Here is a 27,826-nt window from a genome sequence, read left to right on the forward strand (position 1 = left end):
GAACGAAATATTTGAGTTCTGCTAGAATGTGTTTGGTTTATATATGTTTACTAATCAGTTACATGCATTGACTCAACTATAAAACTACAGCCCGTATAATAACTGTCTACATCATAACTTACATTTGTTAACACATGCTAACAGCAGAAACAGTGACAACTTTGTATACCTATATCAACAAAACATCAAAATGCCATTATGTCACCTTTGTATTGATGCTTATGATCACAATAAAATTAACATTGACACAGACTATTTGACAGACATTAGTGTGTTTATGTGTGGGGGGTGGGGGGCTGTGGAAAGTAGGGGAGTTTCCATTTCCAGTAGCAATGCACATTGTGTGGAACACCTCTGTCTGCCAACTAAATTCAGGGGGTGCAGGTTTGTAATTCTACAAATAGTCTGTGCTATACCATGACTTCTTTTGATTCTGAATGGGATCTACCTAGATTTCAAGAATGGTATTAGTTTCATTTTACATGTGACCTGTACTGCTCTTCAGGAAAGTTTCAGGAGAGTTTTTTTTTTTTTTAAAACCTTAATCTGGTTTTGCTGGTAAACGCATTTTAATAAGGCTGGATTGATGCCCAGCCTGTCCTGACCTTTTTGAAATCTGTTTTCTTGGACCACTTTTTTTAATACTCCTTAGATAGCAGTTTGACCTCGGTGCTTACAGCAGGGTGTACCATCAGAAAGGGCTAGTTGACTTCATCGATCACCCCTAACCACTACTGGTCAGTTGTCCGATGAGTCCAGGCAAAGACATCACAGGTTCCTTGTCTCCAGGGTTCAGTAGCTTCATAATAGTTGCTGGTTAGGTTGACAGCGGGACAGCAGGAATGGAGGTAGTCTGCTGATCTGTGAGGCAACATGGATAAATCAATTGGAAAATAAATGAAATGGATACAAATGTAAAAGCACTACTCCCCCGGGTTAGAAATGTATGTAAAGGCTCGGGCTTGTCAATAAAGCCCCTTTCACACTGGCATGCTCTACCCGGGTCGGAACCTACCCGGGCAGGCCCCGGTGTCATGCGGGTCGGGTACGCGATTTCACACTGCTTTTGATAAAGCAGGGTTGACCTGGGTGACAGACGCAAGTCCACAATACGCGTATCAACGCCCCGGAAGCAGCTTGTTACTGACGCTTCCATCCAAGCTTCTCTGGATTGAACTGTAGGCCCAGATGTTGTTTCTTTGTCCCTGCTGCAATCTGCTGCAATCTGTCTCAGTCAACAAAAATATGGCTGAACAGAATAAACAGAAACATTCTTTGCGGAAGTGAAACCTTCACGCAGGCATGGCTGTTTGTTATTTTGTCGGCTTACGAACGGCCGTCATGCATTTTGTCTCGCTCAACCCAGGTCAAAGCATGTCGACCCACATCCTGAGGTGGGTCGCTGGGACACGGGTCAACCCAGGTACGACCCAGGTATGTGGTTTCTCACTACACAGGGTTGTGACCCGGGTAGCCAGAACCTGGGTCGGCACCTGGGTAGGAGTGCCAGTGTGAAAGGGGCTTGTCTTTTTCAGGTCTCACATCATGCAGAATCTGGGTACTTTGTAGGACAGCAGAGAGATCATGTAGAGTTGAGTTTGCATCTGGTGTGCTACCCCTTATAAAAGTTAAAATTCACAGTATTTTTGCATGGTAGTTTTTGCAGTTTTCTCTTTACTATAGTTTATTCTGGTTTGCCATGTTTTTAAATATGCTTTATCACACCTCACTGGTCTTTAAAGTGATTACCTGTGCTTTACCGTGCATGCACTGTGCTTTACCATGCATTCACTGTGCTTTATCATGCATGCACTGTGCTTTACCATGCATTCACTGTGCTTTACCATGCATTCACTGTGCTTTATTACACTTTGCTATGCTTTTACTATGGTAAACTCTTTTATAATGGACCCTTGGCTAATGATTGGCCACTTTAGTGGGAAAGCTTGGCTTAACCTTCCCTTCAGGGCACTGTGACTTTCTACCTGTGTGGAAGGGGCCCCTATTCAGGAAACTTTAACATGGGTTTGTTATGTGGAACTGTGTCTGGATCTCACACTGGAAGCTCAGCAGGCAGTTATGAGGATACCTGAAAAAGAAAGCTGCTCCATTCTGCTTATTTTATATGTATGCATTAATTTGCCTAGTACAGCCTTTGCAGTGCATAATAATATTAACAATAATGATAATAGTAATAAAAGGCATTATAGCAACTTGATGTTTTTAAGCAACAATCTGGACTCCATGGAAATCAGTTGTTCATAATAGTTGTAACGGGTAGCTGTCACTCTGCTGTTTAAAGTATAATCCCCTCCCTGTTGCCATAATCTTCTGAAACAAATTATCTTCAGTAAGGGTTTCTAAATATAGGCGTCTCAGCAGTGTAGGACCCAGACTCTGTGAATTGGGACCATTCCTTGCTTGGCAGTCATGTGCACTGACCCTGTTATGTGCTTCAACTGTTGCCAGAGGAGTTGCTGGGCACAAAGGGACTTTGAGTTAACCTCCCTGGCTTTCATCAAAAAGGTCAGGATTCAAATCTTTGAGAACGGAAAAGGGGGCATTCCGTTACGTTAATAGTTGATGTGAATTTGCTCTGCCTGTCTCTGTGGTCGTGGTAGGAACACTAGGGATGAGCAAACCCATCTCTTTGTCTTCAATTTGACCTCAGGATCTCCTACAGGGCATATAGCTCTTGTGCTTCCTTACCACAGAATACAATTCCAGGGTCTATCCAGAGCACTGACGCTGTCGACAAAAAAAAAAAGATATATATATATATATATATATATATATATATATATATATATATATATATATATATATAATTTGCAAGAAGGCACAGCGTTATACATACCATGTTAAATGTTTTGAGAGCCTATTCTGAGAATGCTAGCTGGATTTGGTAAAGTGATTCACTAATGAGTGTAAAATGTAAACCGCCACCTTGTCATATTGCTGCCTGCCTGGGAAGGGAACCTCAAGGTCACTTTATCTCTGTTTATGAGGGCCGTGCCAGTGTCAGGGCTGGGTGTAAGTGAGTAGGATTTTACAAATGAGGAATTTAAAAATGTCATTAACTCAGTTCTGGAAGTATGAAGTCAGGAACAACAGACACAAATACAGTAACTTCCTCTATTTCAAATGTACGCTTGCTGAGGACTAAACACTCAAAGCACTCTTCTTTTTAAAAGAAATAGGGAACTTTATCTTGCTGTTCCTCTTTTTCTTGTTTGTATTTGTTAATGCAAACACAAAACACCCAGGCCAGCGCTTGGGTTAGTTCTAGAAAATTAAAATATGACTCCATCAGTTTGAGATTAAGGCTATGGAACTGAGTTAGGCTGTTTTAATTATTCATTATGAACCCCAAGCTGATTAGGTTATATTTCAGCTTGTGATTAACATAGATTTTCTACTGTCATACCTCTTTCAAAGCCGATCAGTCTTTGCTACATCCCATTTTAACAAGAACACACTCAGAACTGGTATTTGCTGTTTTTGCCTGATCATTCCTTTAAAAAAGGACCCTGTATGTTGCTTACTGGTTATGGCTGGGGACTGGGTCTTGTTGTGTTCTACTGGTGGACCTGAGAACTGGAAGGGAATGTGTCTTAGTGGTTGGAACTCAGGGCTGGGACTCAGTCATTTTGGTAGCCTTGTAGTTAAAGCTAAGCAGGACTGAATGGAGTGCACACTAATGGTTAAAGAACTGGTTTGAGATCCACTTGGGTATCTCAGCCACTCATTCACTCTATAACCTTGTTGCTGTGACTATTTATTTTAGTCATATACCAAGCTGCTCAACTAGGTACAATAAAAACAAGATGTGTTAAAATGTGTGGTACCATTTCAAACTCCACCCCCACTCCCAAGCACACAACAACACCATTGACAAGAAAAATACAGCAACATCGAAGATGGAAATTATCAGATCGCCTCATTTGTGTTGCAAAATTCATATCAAAAGTTAAACATCTGGAGATGGGCTTGCTGTTTCTTTTTTTATGTAGCTTTCAAAATAAGAATGGGTGTTGCATATATCTATAGAAACGCTTATCCAATTGGTTTGGGATGATACTGACTTTCTGTTTGAACATACACATATATGTCACACTTCTGCATGTTTGCATGTATACACAGTAATGTAGGTAGATTTGTGATTCATTTTGTATGTACAGAAAACAGGTAAAGCAAGAATTTCAATACCCCCACTCTCTTTTTTAACCTTTTTTCTTTGATCAAGCTTTTTTCTAAATTTGTTTTTAATGATGTTGTTTTTAATTGCTCATTTTTAAGGTGACGTTCGTTCTTCTGAATGGTTATATAAAGTCCTCTATGTATTGTACCAGTAATTTGTATCATCTCTCTCAATATTTCTCTGCAGTCGTTATCAGCTGCTGTGGTTCATTCAGTCCCATTAGTTAATCTAGGGGCTGCTGTATTTTTAGGTGAAGTTGCAGGAACTCAATGTATCTCATGTTCTGATCTTAACCTCGAGAGAAAGGAGTGAGGCAGTTATTTTTTAGTACAAAATGATGTTGCATTTTTGTTTTGAAGTGTGCAATATTTTTATATCATATATTTGAAGCAAATTATTTGGCAACTTTTTAAAACTTGTGAACCAAGTTTTTTAAAAAACATCAACATTTGAAAATATAGCACATTACTAAACATAACTACACTATACTATTTATTCTTGTAGCCATGATGTATTGGCATTGAAAGCACATATTTTTCCAGTTTGCAGTATTATACATGTCTCCGCAGACAGTGGTTTAATCTTAAAATCACATTCCATTCCTTCCTAAGAAGTGTTCTAAATTGTTGAGAGACAATCACTTTTTGTTATTCTTAGAATTCTCAGTATTTCATTAACATATCTTTTGGTAGTTAGAGGTAGTGAGCTTTGTGAGTTATAGTGGAATGAGGAACTGACATTGACATTTAGATAAAGAGTCCAGAAATATTAATACAAATATGTGGGGCAAATCCTTATCTAGCCAGGATGGAACCTTTTAAAATCAAATCTTTGCACTGGGTCAACTGAGGTCCCGGGATTCCCTGGTTTGACTGCAGAGACTGCATTTGTGAAAGTGAGTTAGAAAGTGTAGGAGATCCGCTGATGGCAGGGAGAGGTAAGGCTCTTGTCTAATTCCTCATGTCCCATCATGAGATTTCAGCCCCAAGTGGTCTGAGCTTCATTTAGTTCTCTATCTTGCCTGTCTGGAGTAAGTGAAAACAAGCCTTGTGTGCTGAAGGACTAAAGAACATGATTTCCGTGCAGTAGGTCTCCCTGGTTCAGCCTCATTCTAAAGTATGAAGGCTGGTTCTTGTGTTATGTTTTCCAGGGTTTATTGGTTTTCTTTTTATTTGTAGATGTATTACTTTGGCAGTCAGCTACATGGTGTGTTTACAGCTGGATTGATTTGATTACCTATTGTATACCATGCCGTGATAAACCACAACTGGATTATTTTTTTTTAGAGCATTTACACTTCACATTTACAATTGTATTGATAATCTCAGGATAACCACTGATGTAATTCCCCAGTGCTGTAAAATAGCTATCCAGTTGATAAAATCAACCCCATAGCCAAAATGTTTTACCGGGTTCTGTTGTCACCACACACAGCATGACATCTTCTTGCAGTGCAGCTTATGAGTATTGAGAACACACACATTTGTACAACGTACAAACCGCTGTTTACAGTAAACTGAGAAAAAAATAATCCCTGTTCCACCTGTGGAAGGAAATGTGATGAATGTTATGTGATAAACAGTAAAAACATCTATGAACTTAAGATTCCAGAAATCAGCTAATTATATGCCAGTAATAAAATCAGAGAACTCTTGTGGTCATGGGATCCTCCCATAAAGCAAAGAGATAATGAGGGCCCGATCAGTTTGGCCGACATACTGGTACAAGTTGAAGGCTAACACAGCCAGCCTACCAGCTACAGCCTTCTGTAACCGTTTCAATGCCCTGCTAACATACAGAAGGGTGCAGTGGGTAGTCGGCTCCCAAGCCCTGAGCTCTAACCACTGTGCCACACCCTGCACTGCCGATCTGTCTAATTTTGTCGTACACTTCATGTCACTTTTTTGAAGCACCTCTGCACGCTGCCTCCCATTTGCTGTTCTAGCCATTTGGACCACACTGCCTAAGAGTCTCTCAGAACTAACCACTTTGGCCGCATGACCTGCCAGTTTGTCTGGATTAACTGCTTGGGCCACATAGTCTCCCAGCACTTATACTCTAACTGCTTGACTGCACTCTGCAGTACTAGTTTCCCAGTTTTCTGTTCTAAAAACTATGCTACGCTGCCTCCTTTGAAAACTGAAGCTATGGCAGACTTTTTTTAAATCCATAGCAAAACTACAGTTGAATGTATTACCTGTGTATTAGAACTGTGCCCTTAAGAAGAAACAGTTATTTGGATTTTAAAAGTTGTTTCTTAAGTTTAGTAAAATTACTGATGAAAATAGAAGCATATGCTCAAAAAACACACACAATTAACAATAATATTAGTAATACTCGTCTACTCTAATTGAACAAGTTAGTAAGATTATTTGTTAAATATTCTGACAATAAGTCTTTTTCAATGTCTTTAATTGATTAAAGTCCAATCCAGTATTGTGCAGCCTTCTCATAACGAGTTCAATTCCTTTCTGTGCCCCAGCAATAGCCTCCTAACAAGCTCTAATTGGTTGGCATTGCTTTGGAAGAAGGCAGTCCGATAAGAAGCTGTGCATTGCTGGCAGGGAGCAGCTCCTTGGTGTTAATGGTTAATGGTGTGTGATGTTGTGCTGGGAGGGCGCCAAATTTCCTAGTGCTTTTTCACAGTTTGTGTTTCAGGGTGTGTCAAGGTAGATGATTTCTGCCCCTGTTTCCTCCTGTGTTCAGGTCAGGGTCTAGGAGCATATTTCCTTTTCTTTTTCCAAGAAGCCTGGTGTGAAGAAGTAGTTTGTCTAATGAGCCAGAGACGTGCATGTGTTTAGAGGGAGATGATAAATAATGTATATTAAACACATATACTGTACATACAATTCTCTCATATATAACTCTAATTTCATAGCAGTCACGGTCATTCCAGGATTTCTATCACCCCATAGACAATAACAGGTGACTAGTTATTAATTAGTACCGGCAGTCCTGAAAAGCCTCAAACTCCTACGCAAATGTAGTTTTGTTTTCTTTCCCTGTTACTGTCAACAAATTGGAAGTCTCTTACAAAACAATGATATCCTCTTAGTTTTCACATTTAACTAGACTGCATTTGACTTGTTTTCAGCACAAACTATAAAGACACCATGAGAAAGACTTCTGGGTGTTTTTTTTATCTAAGGACAAACCGTGACGTGGGTCAGCACATTAAACAGCAATGTTGAGCAATGTTTCCAAACACAGAAAGCTCTGGTTCACAGCACAATGACAGGGAGGAGACTTATTTGCAGTCATGCCAGGGAGAGTGGTGGGCCGTTTCCTAAACAAATACTCTCATCAGGCCAGGAGAGTTAAAGTCAGTTCCCTACACCAGAGCCAGCAGATTTCCTACTCATTCCGGGAAAGTCGCTGTTGCTCTAACATGCATGGAAACTCTGACTGCATTCCTAGAATGTGATGGGCAGTGTGATGAGTGCACTTGACTTGGGTACATCCGCACAAGCTGTGTCTTACCAAGCCAGTGTACTGGCACAGATCAAACCATAGGGAACAATCAAGATAAAATGTTTCCATGGGGGACACACACTATGTGCAGATCATATGGTAAATTAGCTGTGAGCAGCTATAAAGCTGTGTGTTTAAGGCCACAGGACATTCACTCGTAGTTAATTAACCATGTGACAGAGGCACCATTTTTTTTATTGCTTCATTTTGTTTGTCGTTATTTGTAGGACCCAAAAGAACTGTGTGTGGGTATAGAACCAAGTGTCCCCATGTGAAGTTCCATTGTCTCGGCAGTATGTATAGTGGTACGAAGATAATATATTGTGTTTCCCAGTTAGTGTTGGCTATTGAAAACTGTTCTGTAGGTTATTTCTTTGATTGTCATAAAAACATACCCTAGAGTGCCTGAAAGAATATTTGGGTAGCATTGAAAATTATGGGTCAGGTTGATTACAACAAATCAGTATATTTGTTATTATAGTACTAAAAGCCACCCTCAGAGAGTCCCTTTGACTGCGTGGTATATTCTTGATGACAAAAGTGCTTTTTATGTTTTTTTGGAATAGCTTAACAATGTATTTTAACATTATGCGGTGCATTGCGTGTGCCAATGGGAAAAGTGCACAGATGGGGAAACCCACTCGTCCTGCACTTGGTTCTCTTTTTTTTTTATCACTGCCTTTTAAGATTTGTTTCTAAATTCATTAGGTGCCAGCAATCTGAGAAACATGCCTCCTGCTACACCTGCTCTAAACGGAACAACATGCATCAGGCTTATTACAGGAGTTAACCAACGAGTAATAACTCTTTCCTGAACCTATAGAGCTTTAATTCACTACCTACTGGTGGATTGCCAGGCAACCATGGAGAAATATATTTCCTAAAAAGAAAATGGTGCTGGTGATGTATTTCTATTGATGGATACAAATGAAGTTTGTAAATCGTATTCCTAGAAGAAGTTTAAAGTTCAGGATTATTAAATGCAGAAAAAAAAGAAAACAGCAAATATGCTGTCAGAGCTCTATTAGCAGTAATATTCCAGCGTATAAGAAATGCATATAGCATGCTTTTAATGTTTCAATCCAGTGTTCTAATTGATCCATTATTGTAATACATAGAGTCATGCTTTCCTTCGTGAAATTAATTTTGCTCATAAAAAATCTTCTGGGTCTTTTTTTCCGGTTTCCCAGTTCAATTGTACCGTTGGCACACATGGTAACGGATTGCCCGTCTTGCTGGGATTCAAGCCCGACACTGCCTGCCTCATAGTCCTGTTCTCTGAAGGAGGCACCAGCCAAAATGTTTGTCTACTTGACTAAGTTTCTTGTACAGTAAGTATTGCCTGAGAATTGTGCTGAAGTGTTATCTCAAACCCCTGTGGCCTCACAGCCTTTCCCTAGCTGTACTGAGCTGCCCACACAGCACAGCAGGCTGTGGTTCCCCACGTCAGTGCTTGTACCAGAAAAGGGTTTCCTGTGTATCAAGAGAGTGACTCAGAAACCGTTTAGTCCCTGACAAAAAAACTGTTTTTATGTGGGCTGAAGTACCAGTTCTGTTTTATTGTTTTATTGAACTGTTTCATTAAAAAAGAAAAAGATATGTACGTTGGGCAGCTGGCTTTTTGAGCTAAAATCTCTCTATATATATACACACACACACTCGGAACTACAATATATGACGGGGGGGTTGTGTAGCTGTGTTTTTAAATGAATAAATACAGTAAGTGTAGGCACTGTAGATGTAAAAATGTTCCCTGTTGATATCAAAGCAGGAATGGAAGCAATATTTTCACAGGAAATTGTGCCTTCTGGAATTTAGGTACAATATACATTGTGATACATTGCATTATAACTACATATTTCAGATAATATTTACATATTTTGGATGTTATGCAGTATAGCATAACATATTCCAATTACATATCATTATTACACCACTTCAGGCATTTATTAATCACACCTGAGCCCAATTAGTCATATCCTTGAGGCCTCATTAACTCATTAAGATAATTCGAGGAGTCCACACTGTGAGTAAAAAGCCCATCCCTGATACAATACTTCATTTGTGTTTGGCAGTCTGATCTATATTAAAAGCTGCAGGGATGAGGGCGGTGCCCCCAGCAGCTTATTACTGTTCTACTGGGTGCCCCACACCCACTGGAAATAAAGTCGAATAGTTTAGGCTTGCCTTTATTCTTTCAAAAAGCAGACTAATTGCAAGGGTTATAGGTTATAGGTTTTCTTCAAGCTGTCATAAAAGACTTTTCTTAAATGACACCAAGCGAGTTTTATTTTTAGACTACACAGGAAAGGCGTGTCTTGGCACTTGCTCACCACAGTCACATGTATGAAGAATCAATGGGGCCAGTTTACTCTTGTAGGGGAGCTTGGTGTAGCTTGTATAGAAAACATAATACAAAGACTAGACAAGGCATTTTATGTATGGTAGCAATTACAATGAATTATCTGAACAGATCCATTATCTGACGAGGATCCTGTCCCAACTGTTTTGGATGAGTCTAATGTAGTACACAGCATTATAATACAATATTTTGTGTTTTTAGTAACCTGATGACTCCTTGAATTCCATTGAACATACGGGTAACACAACTGTTTAATGTTGATTCAACATAATTTGCCTACATCACTTCTCTAGAATGCATTTTGAATGCCAAAACAATCTTTCTGGCATTCATTTGTGAGTCTAGTTTGAATACAACAATACATGTTTTTTCTAGCTTTAAAGAAATGCTTTTTAATGTCAAAGATATTGAATGGAAGGCAGGTTGTTTATTATTATTATTATTATTATTATTATTATTATTTATTTCTTAGCAGACGCCCTTATCCAGGGCGACTTACAAAAGTTTACAAGCACTATATACAGCTCTGGAAAAAATTAAGAGACCACTGCACAATTATCAGTTTCTCTGGTTTTACTATTTATAGGTATGTGTTTGGGGAAAATGAACATTTTTGTCTTATTCTATAAACTACTGACAACATTTCTCCCAAATTCCAAATAAGTATAATGTCATTTAGAGCATTTATTTGCAGAAAATGACAACTGGTCAAAATAACAAAAAAGATGCAGTGTTGTCAGACCTCGAATAATGCAAAGAAAATAAGTTCATATTCATTTTTAAATAACACAATACTAATGTTTTAACTTTGGAAGAGTTCAGAAATCAATATTTGGTGAAATAACCCTGATTTTCAAGTACAGCTTTCATGTGTCTTGGCATGCTCTCCACCAGTCTTTCACATTGATGTTGGGTGACTTTATGCCACTCCTGGCGCAAAAATTCAAGCAGCTCGGCTTTGTTTGATGGCTTGTGACCATCCATCTTCCTCTTGATCACATTCCAGAGGTTTTCAATGGGGTTCAGGTCTGGAGATTGGGCTGGCCATGACAGGGTCTTGATCTGGTGGTCCTCCATCCACACCTTGATTGACCTGGCTGTGTGGCATGGAGCATTGTCCTGCTGGAAAAACCAATCCTCAGAGTTGGGGAACATTGTCAGAGCAGAAGGAAGCAAGTTTTCTTCCAGGACAACCTTGTACTTGGCTTGATTCATGCGTCCTTCATGCCCGAATCGGGCAGCTTTGGCATGAATCAAGCCAAGTACAAGGTTGTCCTGGAAGAAAACTTGCTTCCTTCTGCTCTGACAATGTTCCCCAACTCTGAGGATTGGTTTTTCCAGCAGGACAATGCTCCATGCCACACAGCCAGGTCAATCAAGGTGTGGATGGAGGACCACCAGATCAAGACCCTGTCATGGCCAGCCCAATCTCCAGACCTGAACCCCATTGAAAACTTCTGGAATGTGATCAATAGGAAGATGGATGGTCACAAGCCATCAAACAAAGCCGAGCTGCTTGAATCTTTGCGCCAGGAGTGGCATAAAGTCACCCAACATCAATGTGAAAGACTGGTGGAGAGCATGCACGCATGAAAGCTGTGCTTGAAAATCAGGGTTATTCCACCAAATATTGATTTCTGAACTCTTCCTAAGTTAAAACATTGGTATTGTGTTGTTTAAAAATGAATATGAACTTATTTTCTTCGCATTATTCGAGGTCTGACAACACTGCATCTTTTTTGTTATTTTGACCAGTTGTCATTTTCTGCAAATAAATGCTCTAAATGACAATATTTTTATTTGGAATTTGGGAGAAATGTTGTCAGTAGTTTATAGAATAAAACAAAAATGTTCATTTTACCCAAACACATACCTATAAATAGTAAAACCAGAGAAAATGATAATTGTGCAGTGGTCTCTTAATTTTTTCCAGAGCTGTTTAAATATATATATATATTTATATATATATATATATATATATATATATATATATATATATATATATATATATATATATATATATATATATATATATTATTTTGCATGGTGTCTTGAACCGTATCACATTTTCACTCGCACATAACCCTTTTTTCTGGAGTGATTAAATGGTTACATAGACTTAACCTTGGCTGTGTGTAAACGCAGCTGTTTACCTGAATCCCTCTGTTTCACTGTGACTTCTACTGTTCTGAATCAATACTCTATTGAGTCACATTTAATATTGATCTAAACACAGTCTTGCTGTATTCAGCAGGACCTTCAGTCGGTGAGCAAGTCTGAACTTTATAACCGTGGATGATGTTTGCTGTGCTGCCTGCATGCTGTCGTTCTCTGTTTGCCGTTGATATTAATATGGGAATTGTTTTGTTTCAATGTAAGCAATTACCTCCAGGTTCAAACAAAAGGCAGTTACTTTGACCAGTTAAAGTTTTTAAAGCACATACAAACAGGAACAAATGTGAAATTATGAAGCCAGTGAGAAGGCTTTGGCTCTGAGTTTTAGCCAATCAAAGATAGTTGGAGGAATTTTTTTTAATAGACAGCAGTCCTATAAAGTGAGGATCTTTCTTCTGTTGTGTGAAATCAATTGAGAAAGCTGGTTTGTACCAATAAGTAGAAGCAATAGAAGGGCTTTAGAGAGAGGTCTAGTATCTGTAATTTGCCTGTGGTCTCGCATTACAAACGAATAATTCAACCATTATCAGATTGATGCAGTTTTATAGATTCATTTTTAACACAGTAACAAGTAACCATTCAACTGGGAGTGGGATAGAGATGAATTTGCATACCAATTACTGACTTTATAATTCAAATCTTTCTAAGATTTGCAAATATTTAGTGAAGTGCTCCGGGCTTACAAATTAGTCATTGTGGGTGTGGATTGGATTTGTATCTTTCATCTGAAACAAATGGGAGCTTCTAAAGGGAAGGACTTTTATCAAGACATTGAGCTCCACCTTCGAACAAACAAACATTCAAAACAGAGGTCCCAAGAACATTTGCATGGGGGTAATAGGAGAGTCCTCCTGTCTGCTTACCTGGACCTTTTAGCAAGGCTTAGTGCCTTGGACTAAGAGGCTTACACTGATGGAGATAATGGGAAATGTTTGTAAAGAGCAAGAGGGTAAAAAATAATACACTGAGTAGACTGTTCAAGTCTCAGCATCTTTTCTCTTGAAATCCTGTAATGTTGGCCTTTACCCTAAAGCCAGGCAGCTTTTAGAGCAGCTTGTTTTACTTGTGAAGCACTTTACACAAAGTAGCTCACGTTAATATTGTTTAGAAGTTGTGGTCTGAACTATTCACAATATGAAAATAGCTAAAAAAAATTAAAAAAAAAGAAAAAGTCACCTATAAGAAGTTTACTTCATAATTTGACAGAAAAAGTTGCAGGAAAGTTGCCTTGTATTTCAAGGCATGTTTTTTGATATTCAATGGGAAAAATCTTCTGTGAAAACCATCATGATTTCCATTACACGAGAGTAGATGTTAAAACTTCATGCTGATTTGATTCGCCAACATAAGCACCAACTAAGACGTAGTTTTACAGTAAACTAATGTGATCCATATGTGTCTCCTTCCATTTACGTTTCCTTCCATATGATGATGTAGATATCCTTCTGTCTGGTGTTAATGGCCGGGGATCAACCACAGTACGGCCTCCCCAGCGCATCAGCATGACAACCGTCTGGACTGAGCTAAGTAGGGTACATCTCTGGGGTCTTCAAGTGGGCACCTTCCATCCTCAGTGTTTCGTCGACTAGCCCACGACACCTCAAGAGGGCTCGACGGTGATTCTGGCGTCCCAGCATCACCCCCCTCCATCCCCCACTCAACTCAGCCCAGCTTACTTACCTGTACATCAGCATTTCTTTCATATTGCATCGCATGTTTTGCCTTCAGTTCTGGGGTAAATATGATCACATTCATCTCCAGTTTGTATTCTACTGTCACACATAGTATAGGTACAGTAAATGTCTGCTTTACATCTCCCCATTACATTGCAGAAATGTATTTGGTTAATTGAGAAGACCACCGACAGCACACATTCCATGTGCAAAGAGGAATCCACTGACTGCCTTTACTGGCATAATATAGCAACACACATTAAATTCAGTTCCCAGGTCTGCATTGGGTATGCCACTCCTTTACCAGACTCCAAAGTCCAAAGTCCTCTCTGAACCAATACAGGATCATATGGCAGGTGTAATACTTTCAGAACACTGTCACATGGTGTGGCAGGGCAGAGGAAAAGCCTTGCTCTCATATGAAAGGGGGCAGGCACAAAGCCATGCTGAAAATGTATTTGTTTAATTTTGAGCGGGTGTATTAATATTTAAAGTATTGTTTATGTTTATTTTAGAACGGGGTACCCCTCCACCCCTGTGTCTAATTTGTATTATTTTGTATTATGATTTATTTATGTATATATATGACGACAAAAGCCGTGTTTGTTAATGTTTGGCAGCGAGGATGAGGAAGCCCCATCCACACAAAAACTTGTGCAGAAGGTGACCGTCTCTCGATTTAATTAATTGAGTAATTTGTAGCTAAACGGGAGATGGTCACCGGTATAAAAGCCTGCAGCTTTCTGCGCTCAGGGTGGAATGTGGGGTGTTTTGGAGCGACAGCAAGAGAGCGAACGGAGAACGAAACAAAACTAAAATACAGAAGTAAGGATCAGTGAAGGCAGCTGCCCAGCCTGACCTACTTATTGTTTTTGTGTTCGAGATTTTGTTTTTGGTTTAACTGTTTTATTTCGCTCTGTGAGCAGTGTTTTCTTTTTGTTATAATATTTTATTTATTTTTGTCAAAATAAACATGGCGGCGCAGTGCGCTTTCTGTCTGTGTTTCAGTTCCTGTTTCTGCCCTGACGTCACCACTCAGCCATCCCTGTCACACATAGGAACAGGGCTATATGTTTGTGGACTACATTCTATGGTCTTGGTACACAGACACACACACTGCTATTGTCTTCACAGCTAACTTTGGATTTGGTAATATATTGGTTGTGTATATATATATACTGTTGTGAATGGGACCCATCAAATCCTTTAAACTAATACCTGTATGTAAAAATCACTGTGATTTGAATTAATCCTGTGTGTGCTGGATGCAAATCGAAGTATCCAAATTCAGTCATCTGTTCTTCGCACTCACTCCTCAGTCGGGCTAGTGAGGTGATTGTGAACAAAGCAAAAACTAATGACAGATCCCCACCTCCTTCCTTATCTTATTGACTACATAGTAGACATGTGTTACTGACCCCTGATAGGTGTTGAAGCCTCCTGGGAACTGCTCACGCAAATTTGATGGATCTTTTCATGGGCGCTTGTCAGAAGAAGTTCTCCATAGAGTAAGTCTATGCTTTGGAACTGTTATTGATGAAACTTGCATGGGCAATTTGTACAGCAATTTATAATACAGTTTTTATAATACTGACCTATCTTGTTCTGAAATTGATTCAGATCTGCTTCTGAGTTTATTATTATTTTTTATTCTTTACTTGTTGCTGTTAGTCAGTTAGCACTGTTTTGTTATTATATTGGTCTGCTGTTGTTGACAAGACAGAAGTCTTCTCTGTTTATTCACATAGCACAGGTAATCTGTGGCAATATGAGCCTCTCCATCCCCACCTGCCTTCGTCTCAAGCCTGCCCTAGAGAGGAGGGGTGGGGAGGGCTCTTTTACAGGATGATTCTTGAGTTTCATCTCCAAGCTCATCCAATCCATCAGCTTTTTTTCAGACTGCATGGAACTGTGGCCAGGTGGCTTTGGGAGGGTGAATACAAAGACTGCCACATTTTTTTTTTTCTTGTGATCTTTCTCTGGATCTGTCAGGGTTCCTTGACTTGCATCTTCCATTCTCAGTTCTAGGCCAGCGGGTCATGGAGATTTTCTTAAACTACTGTTTCTGATCCACAAAGAGGGTTGAAAGAGATGCAAGCCCCTCTCCATCTCCCTTTGCTAAATCCAGGTGCTTTACCTGGCTGTTGTTTTTAGCTGCCTCTCCTGACCAAATGCTGCCTGCCAATCAGTGTGGAGACAGCCACTCACCTGAAAGACAGATCTGCATACCAGCCTCACCCCTGTTTGCCTATTGGCTAGGTGTGGGAGTGCTCGTCTGGCCTCGCCTGCAAACGGCTGACTTCTCTCTGAGTCACTCTGAGAAAGCAAGTAGCTTCAGTGCACTTCTTCATTTTTTTTCCACTAGCAGCCATTGCTGGTTCTGTTCCTTTTTTTTTTTACAAGTGGAAACCAGGTTGGGGGGGGACTGGTTTCGGAACTACGTGTGTCTCTCATTCGGCACACCCAAGGATTACTTTTCTCAAGTTCTTTCCTAAGCGGTTTCAATGTGGATTTTTTTCTCACTTGCACATTTTAATTTATTTTTTATTTAAGTCAACATGGACTCCAATGCAAAAGCCGCTGTACTTTGAGGTTAGTTACTTAGTCTTTGTTTTTATGCTGATAAAAGTATGTATGTGAGTATGTGTGTGTGTGTGTGTGTGCGCGCATGAGTTTGGGTGGGTTGAATGACCATTTTGAATAAGAACCTGTGATGAATTTTACAGTCATTTAGAACTTTAAATTATTACAGAGTTAATTTAAATGGAAAAAAAAACATATTCAAATGATTTATAAAAGGAACATGACAACAGTTTTGCTGTTGCCTGTTGTACAGTGTAGTTATACAGGTGTACAGATCTGGAAAAGCTTATGCATGTTTTTATGGTAACATTTGGGCCTGAATAAAACTGTTTGTTTGTTTTTATGGTTTATATCTGAATAACAATTTTACCAAGACATTCACCTACACAAACTTGGGTGTTAGTCAGAACTAGCCATCATTTAGGCAAACCGATAGGACACTGTTAATACAGCATTGAGCTTCCAAAAGGTTCAAGAAATGGAGATATGAAGATAGTTAGTATGAAAATGCAGTGTTTGTTTTTATCACAGTTTTAAGTAACATTTTACTGGACTTGGTTGTTTATTTTTGTTAGCTTTTTCTTCATATGGCAAGTCAGTTATGCCGTTTTCTTTATTACGCAAGCCTTACTGTCTCAGTCCAGTTTTATACCTCAGAGTTCTGTCAGTTCCAGCCTCAGTTTCGAAGGGAACTTTTTCATAATGTGGCGTGCGGGTGTACTGAGTGTTCAGCAGCCAATTTTTAGAACGACAAAAGAAAAATAATTCTCTACACCATATCTTTAGCTTTTGTGCTAATATCTAGTACTCAGTGTGAACCCAGTCAATGCAAGCTATTTCACTTAAGTGAGAATCCAGTGGCATTACTTTGTCTTAAACAAGTGCAATCTGAACTTGTATGCCCATGCAGTACGCTTTTGTTTTTTCATCTAAGAAACCAAGATAGTTCTATGCTTCCTGTTTCAGATAAAGTTGCTTATTTCTCTGAGCTAATTTTTTTTTCCCAATAAAGAGAATCGGCATAGAAAGACTGTCAGTTTATCCAGAATCGGCACCAGTTGGCTTGTAACACGCTCAGCTATTTTAGAATTTCCAAATAAAATGCCTGACTAGTTACTATTCCAGTTATAAACCTTGACCAAATCCTGAACAAACATGAAAAATCAAGTACAATTTTGCTGTAAAAAAAAACTTTTTGTTGCTCCTGTCAATTACTGTCAATATATTTCCTGCACCTTTTCTTAAAAAAACAAAACAAACAAACAAAAAAAAAACTAAAGAAAACACAAAAACAGGATTTTATTTAATGAATTATTGAAACAGGGACAACACATATTCAATATTCTACTGCCAGTCCCTCCGGAACAGTAAAACATTTTTTTTTTAGTTTTTTAAAAAGAACAAGAAGTTGAAGAAAAAACATTTCAAGTCTTATCTCGTGTGCAGTAACTGTTTGTGATGTTGTAGGAAATTAAAATCTCGACAAAAAGGGACACTGTCCCTTTAAGAGCCCGCTCTCGTTGTGAGCTGAAGGGACTTGTTCTGTAGCTTTGTGACCTCGAGCCTGTGGGTGGTGTTTGCACCCCCAGTTATCCAATCCACGTCAGTCCTGTTGTGTCACTCGAGAAGGGTGTGTCTGGGAGCCGGGAGCCTGAAGCCTACTGTTGCTGCAATCTAAAAGTGTGTAACAAATGAGTCAGGCTTACACTACAGAAACAAATGTAGAAGATCACAGGGATGCAGGGTTTCAAATGTGTTTCAGAAACATAGTGTATCCATGAATATATGTATCTTTAGCAGTAATCACATACCTGCACACATACATGAGGTAACAACTTTCTTTGACAAAGGTATACAGTAATATGCAAATCAGTCGGTAACTTACGTTCTTTTGAATCCCTGTGCACATGTATGCATATGGAGGTATTTGTCGCCATCACACACCCACACATATGCAGTACATCAACACATTTTGAAATAGTTCTGTTTGTTTCTACACACTGTGTGTGTACGCCTAGTAACAGAAAACAGATACAGACCCATGGCAGCAAGATAAGACATATTGGTGACATTTCTTGTAGTTTGTGTGCATTCTAACCATATTTGTATTTGTATTAGGGCAATAGAGCAGGCCTCTCGGGTCAGAGGTGTGCCTTCCACTTGTTGTTCATTAGTACTGCAATTAAAAAACTCTGCCTACCCCGCTCACTCCAAAGTCGAATATCCTGACATCCAGTAATACAGATATGAAGTTTGTGGGCTGCTGCATAGCTTCTGGCAGCAAGTCAAGCGAAAGCAGATGTACAGTGTACCCATGTGTTGTGTTCCAGTTCAGTTAGCAGTTAACAGTTTATTACAGCTAATAAGTCAGTTAGGGCTGAGGGAAGTGGGAATGTGTTGGGATTGCCTCATGGTTAACCTGTTATGCATAACGGACACTTGGAACAATGAACTGCTTGGGAGTGCGCTTATTTTTGCTGCTGTGTGTGTGTGTGAGAGAGATAGTGTGTGTGAGGGGGGGGGGGGGGGGATGGGTGAGACATTGTGGCCTCGCTTGCTGTCATTTCAAATGGAAAGTTTGTAGCTCTTGCTAATGTGTGTGCAAGATGAAGATTGCTGCTTTGAGTAATACAGTGTGTCGCCGATCTGCATGTTGGGTCTGACAAAACAAAATTTCTGTTTTGGGGGGGGGGGTGGGGGGGGGGGTGCTGCACATTTATGCTGCACAGAAGCTTGGTAGTATGATGGCGGCATTTCTCATTGTAAACTAAGGAAAGGGTTCAGAAAAATGGGAGTGAACGAAGCCCCAATGGGCTTATTCTATATGGAACACACATTCCCCCACACAGCTGGCCCTCCATAGGGCACCATTGTTATCTGGGTGTGGTTAGGTCAGACATAGCCCCTCTGGGCTCAACGTTTATTCATTCCCTGTTTTGTCTGGCCCTCCTTTTCATCCTCTGTAAGATATTAAAACTGGAGTGCTTCAAATCCCATCCACCTGTATGTACATGCTTAAAAATAATATTCTTCTTTTATGAATCTCTGATTCCAGTAGGTTAGTCTTGTTGAAAAGGAAAGTGATCTGTGTGATCACAAGACACGTATCGAGTTTGTGAACTGTGCTTTCTGACCTGAACCCAGGATATTTGCATTGAATTTCCATGCTGGGGATTTCATTTCCATGGTTTCTTCTGTTAAAAAAAGGGCAATATAAATGAGCTCTAAGAAGGTCCTTTGTTCCAGTGGAATATATCTTGTTGAAACGTGTTTCTGTTTTAAGGGGGTAAGCAAATGGGGGGGAAGTAAAACTGGGGTTTGAAATGAGAGACGAGAAGACAAAAAGGCCTAGAGTGGTTCCACACAGTGCACTGCATAACACTCCATGACCAGCTGTTATAAAACATGCTGAGGACATTATTCAGCAAACATTATTTAGAGTATCAGAATCCGGTGTATTTATTTATTTTAATACCACCTTTAACTTCTAATTCTAGTTAACCATGATCGAAGGTATTTTTTGTTAGTGCAGGGTTAAGGGTTACAGTGCTCCCTGTGCTATTGTGCACTGAGGGAGTGGTATGTTTCATGCTATGTGTGGCATGTGCTTCAAGCACTTCTTATTTCTTTGAGGAGCAGGTTAATTACAGTACACCTGTGAAGCAGGCCAGGGTGTCACTGTTCAACACTGCAGAGTTCATTTGCATGCAGCTAGCCTCGTCTTCAGCTTGCAAATCGCAACACGATTTGCAGACCTGCAGTTCTGTCTGCCAGTGGGTTTACAATTTTTTTGTTAATTGCGTGACAATTGGGAGGACTTTATCTGCCGTTGTAAATTGAAGTAAGTGCACATGAAAAGTGGCTACAGCCATTTTCCTGACCGGAACAGCTGTACTCTATGAGAATAACTTGGACTGTTCTGGTTATGGCTGAGTGGTGGATAGGGAGTTGTGACAGGGCAGTCCGAAGAGGTGTGAAAATCAACCTGAAAAAAATAAAAACCAGTGTCCGCAGTTTACACTGAATGATAGATTGAATTTTATTTTGTGTTTAAAAAAATGCTGATGGCAGATCCTTGAATTGTTCTAGTATTCAGCTTTAGGAACCTTGACAAGAAGTTCATAGGAACATTCTCATTGGAGTTGGTAATGTTAGTTTCCTAAGAACTGCCGTTGCACACTTTCTATATGAACGTGATTAAAATGAAGCCCTGCTGACAGTTTTATTTGTAGCGTTAAAGGTCATACCCTAAACATGTGGTTGATTTTAGGAAGTGCATTATATTAGATAGCATATTTAACATGAAAAATTGCTTCTAAAAGGGCTGAGGTGGGAAAGCATATTTGTGTTGCATAGTCTTTAGTGCAAAATGCTTCAACTATGAGCTTCCATGCACATTGCAACACTAATATGCTTCCTCATTTCAATCAGCCTTCAAGTCATTTTAGAAGCATAGAATAGGAAGCATAGCAATTAAAGAATACAAATAGTATGATATTAAACAGGTAAGAAATTATAATATTAAGTGATATACAGTATTCTTTTAAGCTTGGCCTTGGAGAATGAATTGATGATTAAAGGAATTTACTTTATCTAATTCCCCCACCCAGCATCTAGACATTACTTTCACATATTAGCTGTTTTTATTTTCATCAATGAACTAATAAGCAAATTATTAGTTCAATTAAGGGATCATTTAAGTAATTAAGCACTCAGTTGGAATGAAAACCAGCAGACACAGGGATCTGAACCCTGTAATAAGGCACCATGCCGTTACAGCATAGCATAATGGTAAATTAGTGGTTTCAAAGCAATTTAAGCCTTAACCTCAAATATTTAATAGCATTATGATCATTTTTGTAATTGCCTTCATGTATTATAAAACTACAGCCTGACACAATATTTGTCTTTCCTATTCCTGATTCGTATTGGTTGTTGTGAACTCTACTGAAGTCATTGATATCTGTAGTGCTGTTGTGGTTTCACAGATCTCATTCTGCCCAGTTTCCTTTTCATTTCCTGCAGTGATATTTAGGGTGGTTTCTACATTTGAACACGGTCTTGCTACCTTCTACATACTATTTAAAGTCCATCAGCATGAGAGATGGCAATATACTTCTGCACGTTCTTGTTTTACTGTGGTTTGCTGTAGCCAATGCAGTTTTAGAAATAAGCAGCATTCTCTATTCTGTTCTTAGCATGGCTGCCTTTTAGTGCCTGAAAACACATGCGGTCCTTTGTAGCATTGTAAACCTAACCTGAAAAAAAGTGAACTCAGCTAGACATATAGTCTGTGGTTAGATACTGCGAGGGACAGCATAGGAAGCCAGGTTGTGTGAGCTGCCAGCAGTATCAGCACTCTCAATTTCAATTTGTTCAGCTCAGCCACTGCTGTAGGATTCCAGTCAGTGGAGTCTAACTGATCAACAGAAAGTGCTTTTGAATGGCAGCTGTACAGTGCATGCCGCATCTGTTCTGAATAGCTTGTGTTGTCCTAATTTGAGTTGCTCGAGCTACTTATCAGCTACCTTCAACAAGCTATTAATTAATGCGTAAACACATCTACTGGGCACGTGTAGAAGCTAGAAAGCCGAAGTTTTATTTTACTATTAATTGTATTGATCTTTTATTTTTTATTTTAAGTAGATCAATAAACAGATTGGTGGGTGCTATTCAAGTGTATTCTAGCGTTGGCGAGGATCAGTCATTAGTTGGTAAAGTGAGTTATTTGTTTTATTTGACATTTTAATCCCTTAGAGATGTAAAATAAAAACCCCATGAGAAACAAAGGCAACCAGTTACACATTAAGGGGGGGGGGGGTATTCAATTATGTGGACACCCCCAACATTGGTTTGATCATTGCTATTTTGTTTTAAATCATTTTGTAAAAGTAAACTGCATTATATCTTCAAAGGCTACAGGACTTCCCTAGCAACAGCCCCTCCTAGGTTTTCTATTGTTTACCCAGGTATATGGACGCTCTTTAATAAGCAAAGCTGTGTTCATTTCTACCTCAGGGCATTGTTTATATTGGCCTGCTGCTTTCTACAGAAGAGCCGAACCCGCTTGAACAATGCTTACCTCCCCTCATCCATTCAGGACCTCTGGAGAGTTAACAAACACTACATGCAGCCGGTTTGCGTTTTTATTTAAAGAGGGCCAACGTTCCGTGAAGCACACAAGAGATAGGAAAAGCTTTTCATTTGCATGCCATGCAGCTAATCTCCTATACTGTTCCATTACACCCAGTACAGGACCTGTATTCACAAAACATATTCTCTTTTTTAAATTGGTTGTTAACGGTGGAAGAGTAGGCTTTTTGTTTAAAAAAAAAAAAAAGGTCAATTTTTTTTCCCCGACTGACTGTAGAGTTGCCAAATTTGTATGTGCAGTTAATTTTAAAACCAAACTGCTGTTAATATGTAGGATTATTAGAATGCAATATAGTTTGTGGATGGAAAAGAGTGGAGTTTGTTCCACTATTTGTGATTTTTCTGATCTAAACAGTTTTTAATATGAGCTGAAATAATATGTTCAAATACAAGAGATGGCTGAAGTATTTGTCACATGTTATAACACTAATCAGACTTCTTGTTCAAAGTAGTACTTGCCTGAGTAATATCTTGAGAACCACTTGTACAGTTTTTATGCTTTGGCATCAAGGATTGCATTATATCCCATACCGTGGAACAGTACAGTGACATATTTCTCAGGATACTGTCTCTGTATGTCTGTTATGACAGGCGAGTATGACCAGATTTGCATGTAAATATTTTTAATTATTGTACAGTACAGTTTTATATATCAAAGTGTGAGGAATTAAACTGGAATGAAGATTAAACTTTAGTATGTACATTTACAGTTGGTTGGGGCAGAAAAGACTGGAAGCCATGACAAGCAGCACAGTTTCAGCTTTTGATAGGTACATAATTTAAAATATGCTGCCATTCAATTATATTCAGCAAAGCATAGCTGTAAATACAGATGTTGCTAGCAGCCAAACAGAGTAGGATGTGGTGCCTGCTTTGTGTGGCAAGCTCGCTGGTTCTGATAGTCTGTCAACTTTATGTTCTTTAAAAAAAAAAAAAAGAAATCAAGGTAAGTTGATAATACCGTATATATTGCTAATATATAATTAAGATATATTTGAATAAAAGATCTATTTCATGTCATAAGTGTAAATCATGTGTAGCAGGCAGTGTGTGTGTGTGTGTGTGTGTGTGTGTATATGTGTATGTGTGTGTGTGTGTGTGTGTGTGTATGTGTATGTGTTTCAGGAGGGGTGCTGTCCGGTTTTGGAAACTTGGCAACCCTGCTTGCCTGGTTTCAGCATACCAGTGTGGGGTGTGACCCTCTCAGACTAAACCTCTCCAGACCCTCTAATGGGACTTAACAGAAAATGCGAAACACGTCATTAAAATCCTGTGGCTTGCCCAGACCAGAGATACATAGCGGTCTGCAGGCTGCCTGATCTTGCTTGGCTATGAGTTCCCTGTCTACCAAAATGCTAAAGATGCCCCCTTCCAGACTGCTTCTTTATTGTTTGTCTCTTTGCTCTGGTTTGTTTTAGGTTTGAGGGCACAATACTTAGAGCTTGGCATGGGGTATATTTTGAATCAATGGCAGATGCATCACTTTTTTAATTTTCTCTTTGTACTGTGCTAGCCTGCAGTCATTTGGTGACCTGACTGATTCATTTCTTCTTTGTAAAATCTAACTGTAAACAACAATCACCAACAGCACTCATACATTGTCTCCTAAGTGAGTCTAGCTGCTGTTGTTTTTGCTGATGTTTGTCTGTTTCTTTTACACTTATTCAGGGCATGTCCACCGACTCTCCTCAAACTAACAAGTTTGCTCTTTCTGGGGGATAATTCGCTATTTTTACACTGTGAAAGCCTCCACTGGAAACACTGCATTACAAAACGACCACTGCACAATTTGACAGGACAGGATTGAATGGGCAGGTTAGGATTATGGTTTGATTATATCTCTGTGAGGAGAAGCTCTCATGTACAACTAATTACTTAGTTATGGGGTTCACTACTACAACCTTGCAGCGTCAAATCATTTTAGCCATTGACCTTCAGACTTCAAACCAGGACTTTTTACCATGTGAGCTAAAAAGAGCATGTCCCTTAGGTGGTCCTGACATTTCTGTCCAATTCTTACAACCCGCCGCACAGCCAAGTGACTGCAAGCCCATTAACCAAAAACGTGCCTCTGTTTACACGGCAGCTGTAAAACTGGAGAGATGTCAGACTGAAAACAAGATGCTGCATCTCAGATGGGCTGCCCTGCTAGAGAATCCACAGAGCAGCAGTCAATCATGAGCTAATGGACTACACACTAGATTACCCTGAGAGTGAAAAGAATTGCATTAAAGAGCTATCTAATACTAATGGCAGCACAGAGCTAGTTAAGCCCACTCAAGGCCTGTATTATTGGCCCTTGTTCACGTGTTGCTCCTTTATTTTAAATTGAGGAAAGGTAATAATGCAACACTGCTGAGTGGCCTGGTTACAGTGCACAGTGAATAAGCCTTTAAGCCCTTAAGAAGAAGCATTTGAAGGGCTGTGTGTTTAGGCACGGGGGCATATGGCTAACCTACAGTGTATTCTTCCTACAGTATGTAAGCTGTCCAAACAGATCGATTTACATTGTAATGGTGGGCTATTCAGTGGAATATCTGTGTAATTTGGATACCGCTCGTAACTCATTACCTGTATTTTATTATACACCGTTTAGACACATAAAAATCAGGAAACGTGATCCTTTCTTATCAAAAGCCACTGCATTTTTTGTGATCATCCACCCACATTCTTCTGGTTTAAATATTGTATTAAACTACACTATGTCAAATGTTGGCCACATTGAATGGTAAAACACCAAGTTTCATTGCTCTAGTCTACAGTGAATGTATTTCCCGCACATTATAATCGCCCAGTACAGTATCTAAATAAATAACTTCAGTGCTGACTGTCACCATTCTTGAGACAAAGCTGGCCGTGTTACCCATAAGCATTCAAGAAACAGGTTTATTTTATAATGTAATGGTTGACTACATAATCATAATATTTGTTTTTCTTTTACCGGTGTAGTATTTGGGTGTGTGCGTGCGTGCAGGAGGGGGGGGGGGGGGGTTGAAACCAGCCATTCCAGATTTTCCAGACTGCCCCACAATGAACTAGAATTGAACAGTTAAAGACCAAAACGACCAACCCATACAACCAGCCCTGGTGCCTGCAGCATGTTTTAATATAAGCAAGCAGTGCAGCGTATGAACCTTCATGGTTTAATAGAACCTGGCATTGAGACCCATTAAGAGAAAAAATATGCAGAGGGTGTAACTGAAGAATAGACCAGGTTATTGTAAAGTGACAAAATGGGCAGTGAACGTTCTAATTAACATGGCGAAATACCCAGTGTCATCATCACCATAATCGTATTAATGACAATAATGTTGATCTTGGTTTATTAGGGGTAAAAGGTGGGTTTCTATGTGTGTGCTTGGAGTGGGAGGGTGACTATGGCGTCATTATCGTGCTGGGTCAAGAACTCTGCTTTTGTTCTCTTCATTTCAGCCCTCCCACACGCACACACACAGTCATTGATCCAGTTACCCAATGGTCACTCAGGGCGGGGCTACTTGGCAGCAGTGCAACAGTCATACCCTTTATATAGTGTGTTACTAGTGTAAGCAGGTGAAGAATGAGCTACAAATGTCTTATCTAAAGATCAGAGGTGTTCAAAAGAGAATTGGGTAATGCCCGTGGTGATCTCATTGCAATCTTGTGATACTTTTTAAATGTCAACCTATGACCTAGGCCTTTTTTTTCCACAGAATAAAAATCGAGAACTGTTCTCTAATATGTGACAGTTTCATCTACTGTGTAAATGTTTTTCAAGACCTAAACCAAGGTGAAAGCTCATAAAAGGAAGAAACTCACCACATCAAATAGATAATGCAGAAAAAGATTTGTTTTAACACTTATCTGGAAAGGGACCAAGTGTCAGTTACATATTGAACCATTTTACACTTAAATCCTTGATATTCCAGGGCAAAGTAACGACTGTAAATTGCTTTTTCTGCCCACTTCAGGGCAAGCATTAAGAGCTACAAAGTTCAGAAATTACTGTGACCTAAGCTTGTAAACACTGCTTGTAAACTATACATATAGCATGGTAGTTTACTCAGGGCGGCATTATAAACAGAGATCTACCAACGAAAATAGAGGTGCATAAAATCATGTCATCTAAGGTTTTTTGTGTTGCGATTTAGTGTTATGGGTTTAGGTTTGATTTATGGAAACATTATTTTAGGCCTAATTTCTTTCTTTAGACTTCAGGAAAGACAGCAAGTGTGATCTTGGGATAAATAAATATTTTTTTCAAAACAGTACTTTGAAATGTGCATGTGCATACACATACTTGCCAACATTTGGAAACGGCTCAGCAGAACGCTCGTCTCTGGGGGGGTCATACGCATCATACACATGGGAGGAGTCATACGCAAAAAACACTCATTATCATATAATAGACGTATCCCCCCCAACTCAACACGACAAGACCATCATGACAGTGAAAATAGACGTAATGAAGTGTTCTTACCTTTGTATAAGTTAGTGATCAACAGATGTGTCAGCCACACAAAAAGCACAGTGTGTGATTTTCACTAACTCTACTGTGAAGAATAAATGATTTTTTCCTGTGCATTGGGACCCGGGACATTTGCTAGGAAATCGGGACTGTCCAGACCATATTGGGACTGTGGGCTTGTATGCATGCATGTTTGGTTTGGAAGAGTGTTTCTTGGTGCCTGAAGTGGAGGAATGAGGCAGGGGAGGTGCTGAGAGTCTTGGTGACTGGTTTGGGAGAGAATGTCTACTGGCATTCACACAGGTCATCATTCAGGCAGAAGCACTGACCAGTGCATGTTTCTTTAGGGTAGTCACCACAATCTTGTTTTCTTTGTGTACTGTTTGTACCTGAGGGGCGGGCCTATGTATCCTGGTATGCAGGTTATATGGGCTGATTTGGAGAAATGTAATATTTTCTCTTTAGATAGTCTTGGTAAGTATCAGTTGTTCTAGCCGTGGAGATTTGAATGCAGACGCTTTTGAAATAAATAAAAGGTTGTATTGCTCTTAATTAATCACACCTGAGTTAAATGAGACTTAGGTATCACACAGGAGATGCCTGTCCTTGTACACTTTTACATGTATCTAGAGAACTGTTTATTGAATCTCGATAAACATTCTTTACCACAAGTTACAGAGTATCTTTCTCTGGGGAAAATGTAAATCTACTTAAGTCACACTTACTGTACATTTGTACATGTAAATACTGTGTGGGTATAG

The 27,826-nt window shown here is 39.4% G+C and overlaps 1 protein-coding gene across 2 annotated transcripts in view; it reads left to right on the forward strand.

The window, feature by feature from the left end:
• The window catches only part of LOC117430740 (ETS-related transcription factor Elf-1), a 52,080-nt gene that overhangs the window by 634 nt on the left and 23,620 nt on the right, over positions 1 to 27,826 (forward strand). Inside the window, exon 1 of one of the 2 annotated variants that reach the window (XM_034051138.3) lies at positions 16,215 to 16,474. The exons of the other annotated variant lie outside the window; for it this stretch is intronic. The gene's annotated coding sequence lies outside the window, so the exon portion shown is untranslated. Of the gene's footprint in view, positions 1 to 16,214; positions 16,475 to 27,826 lie in introns of those variants that run through there. 2 annotated transcript variants of the gene reach the window in all.

The sequence above is a fragment of the Acipenser ruthenus genome, chromosome 26 (assembly GCF_902713425.1).
Source record: "Acipenser ruthenus chromosome 26, fAciRut3.2 maternal haplotype, whole genome shotgun sequence".
Taxonomy (NCBI): Eukaryota; Metazoa; Chordata; class Actinopteri; order Acipenseriformes; family Acipenseridae; genus Acipenser; species Acipenser ruthenus.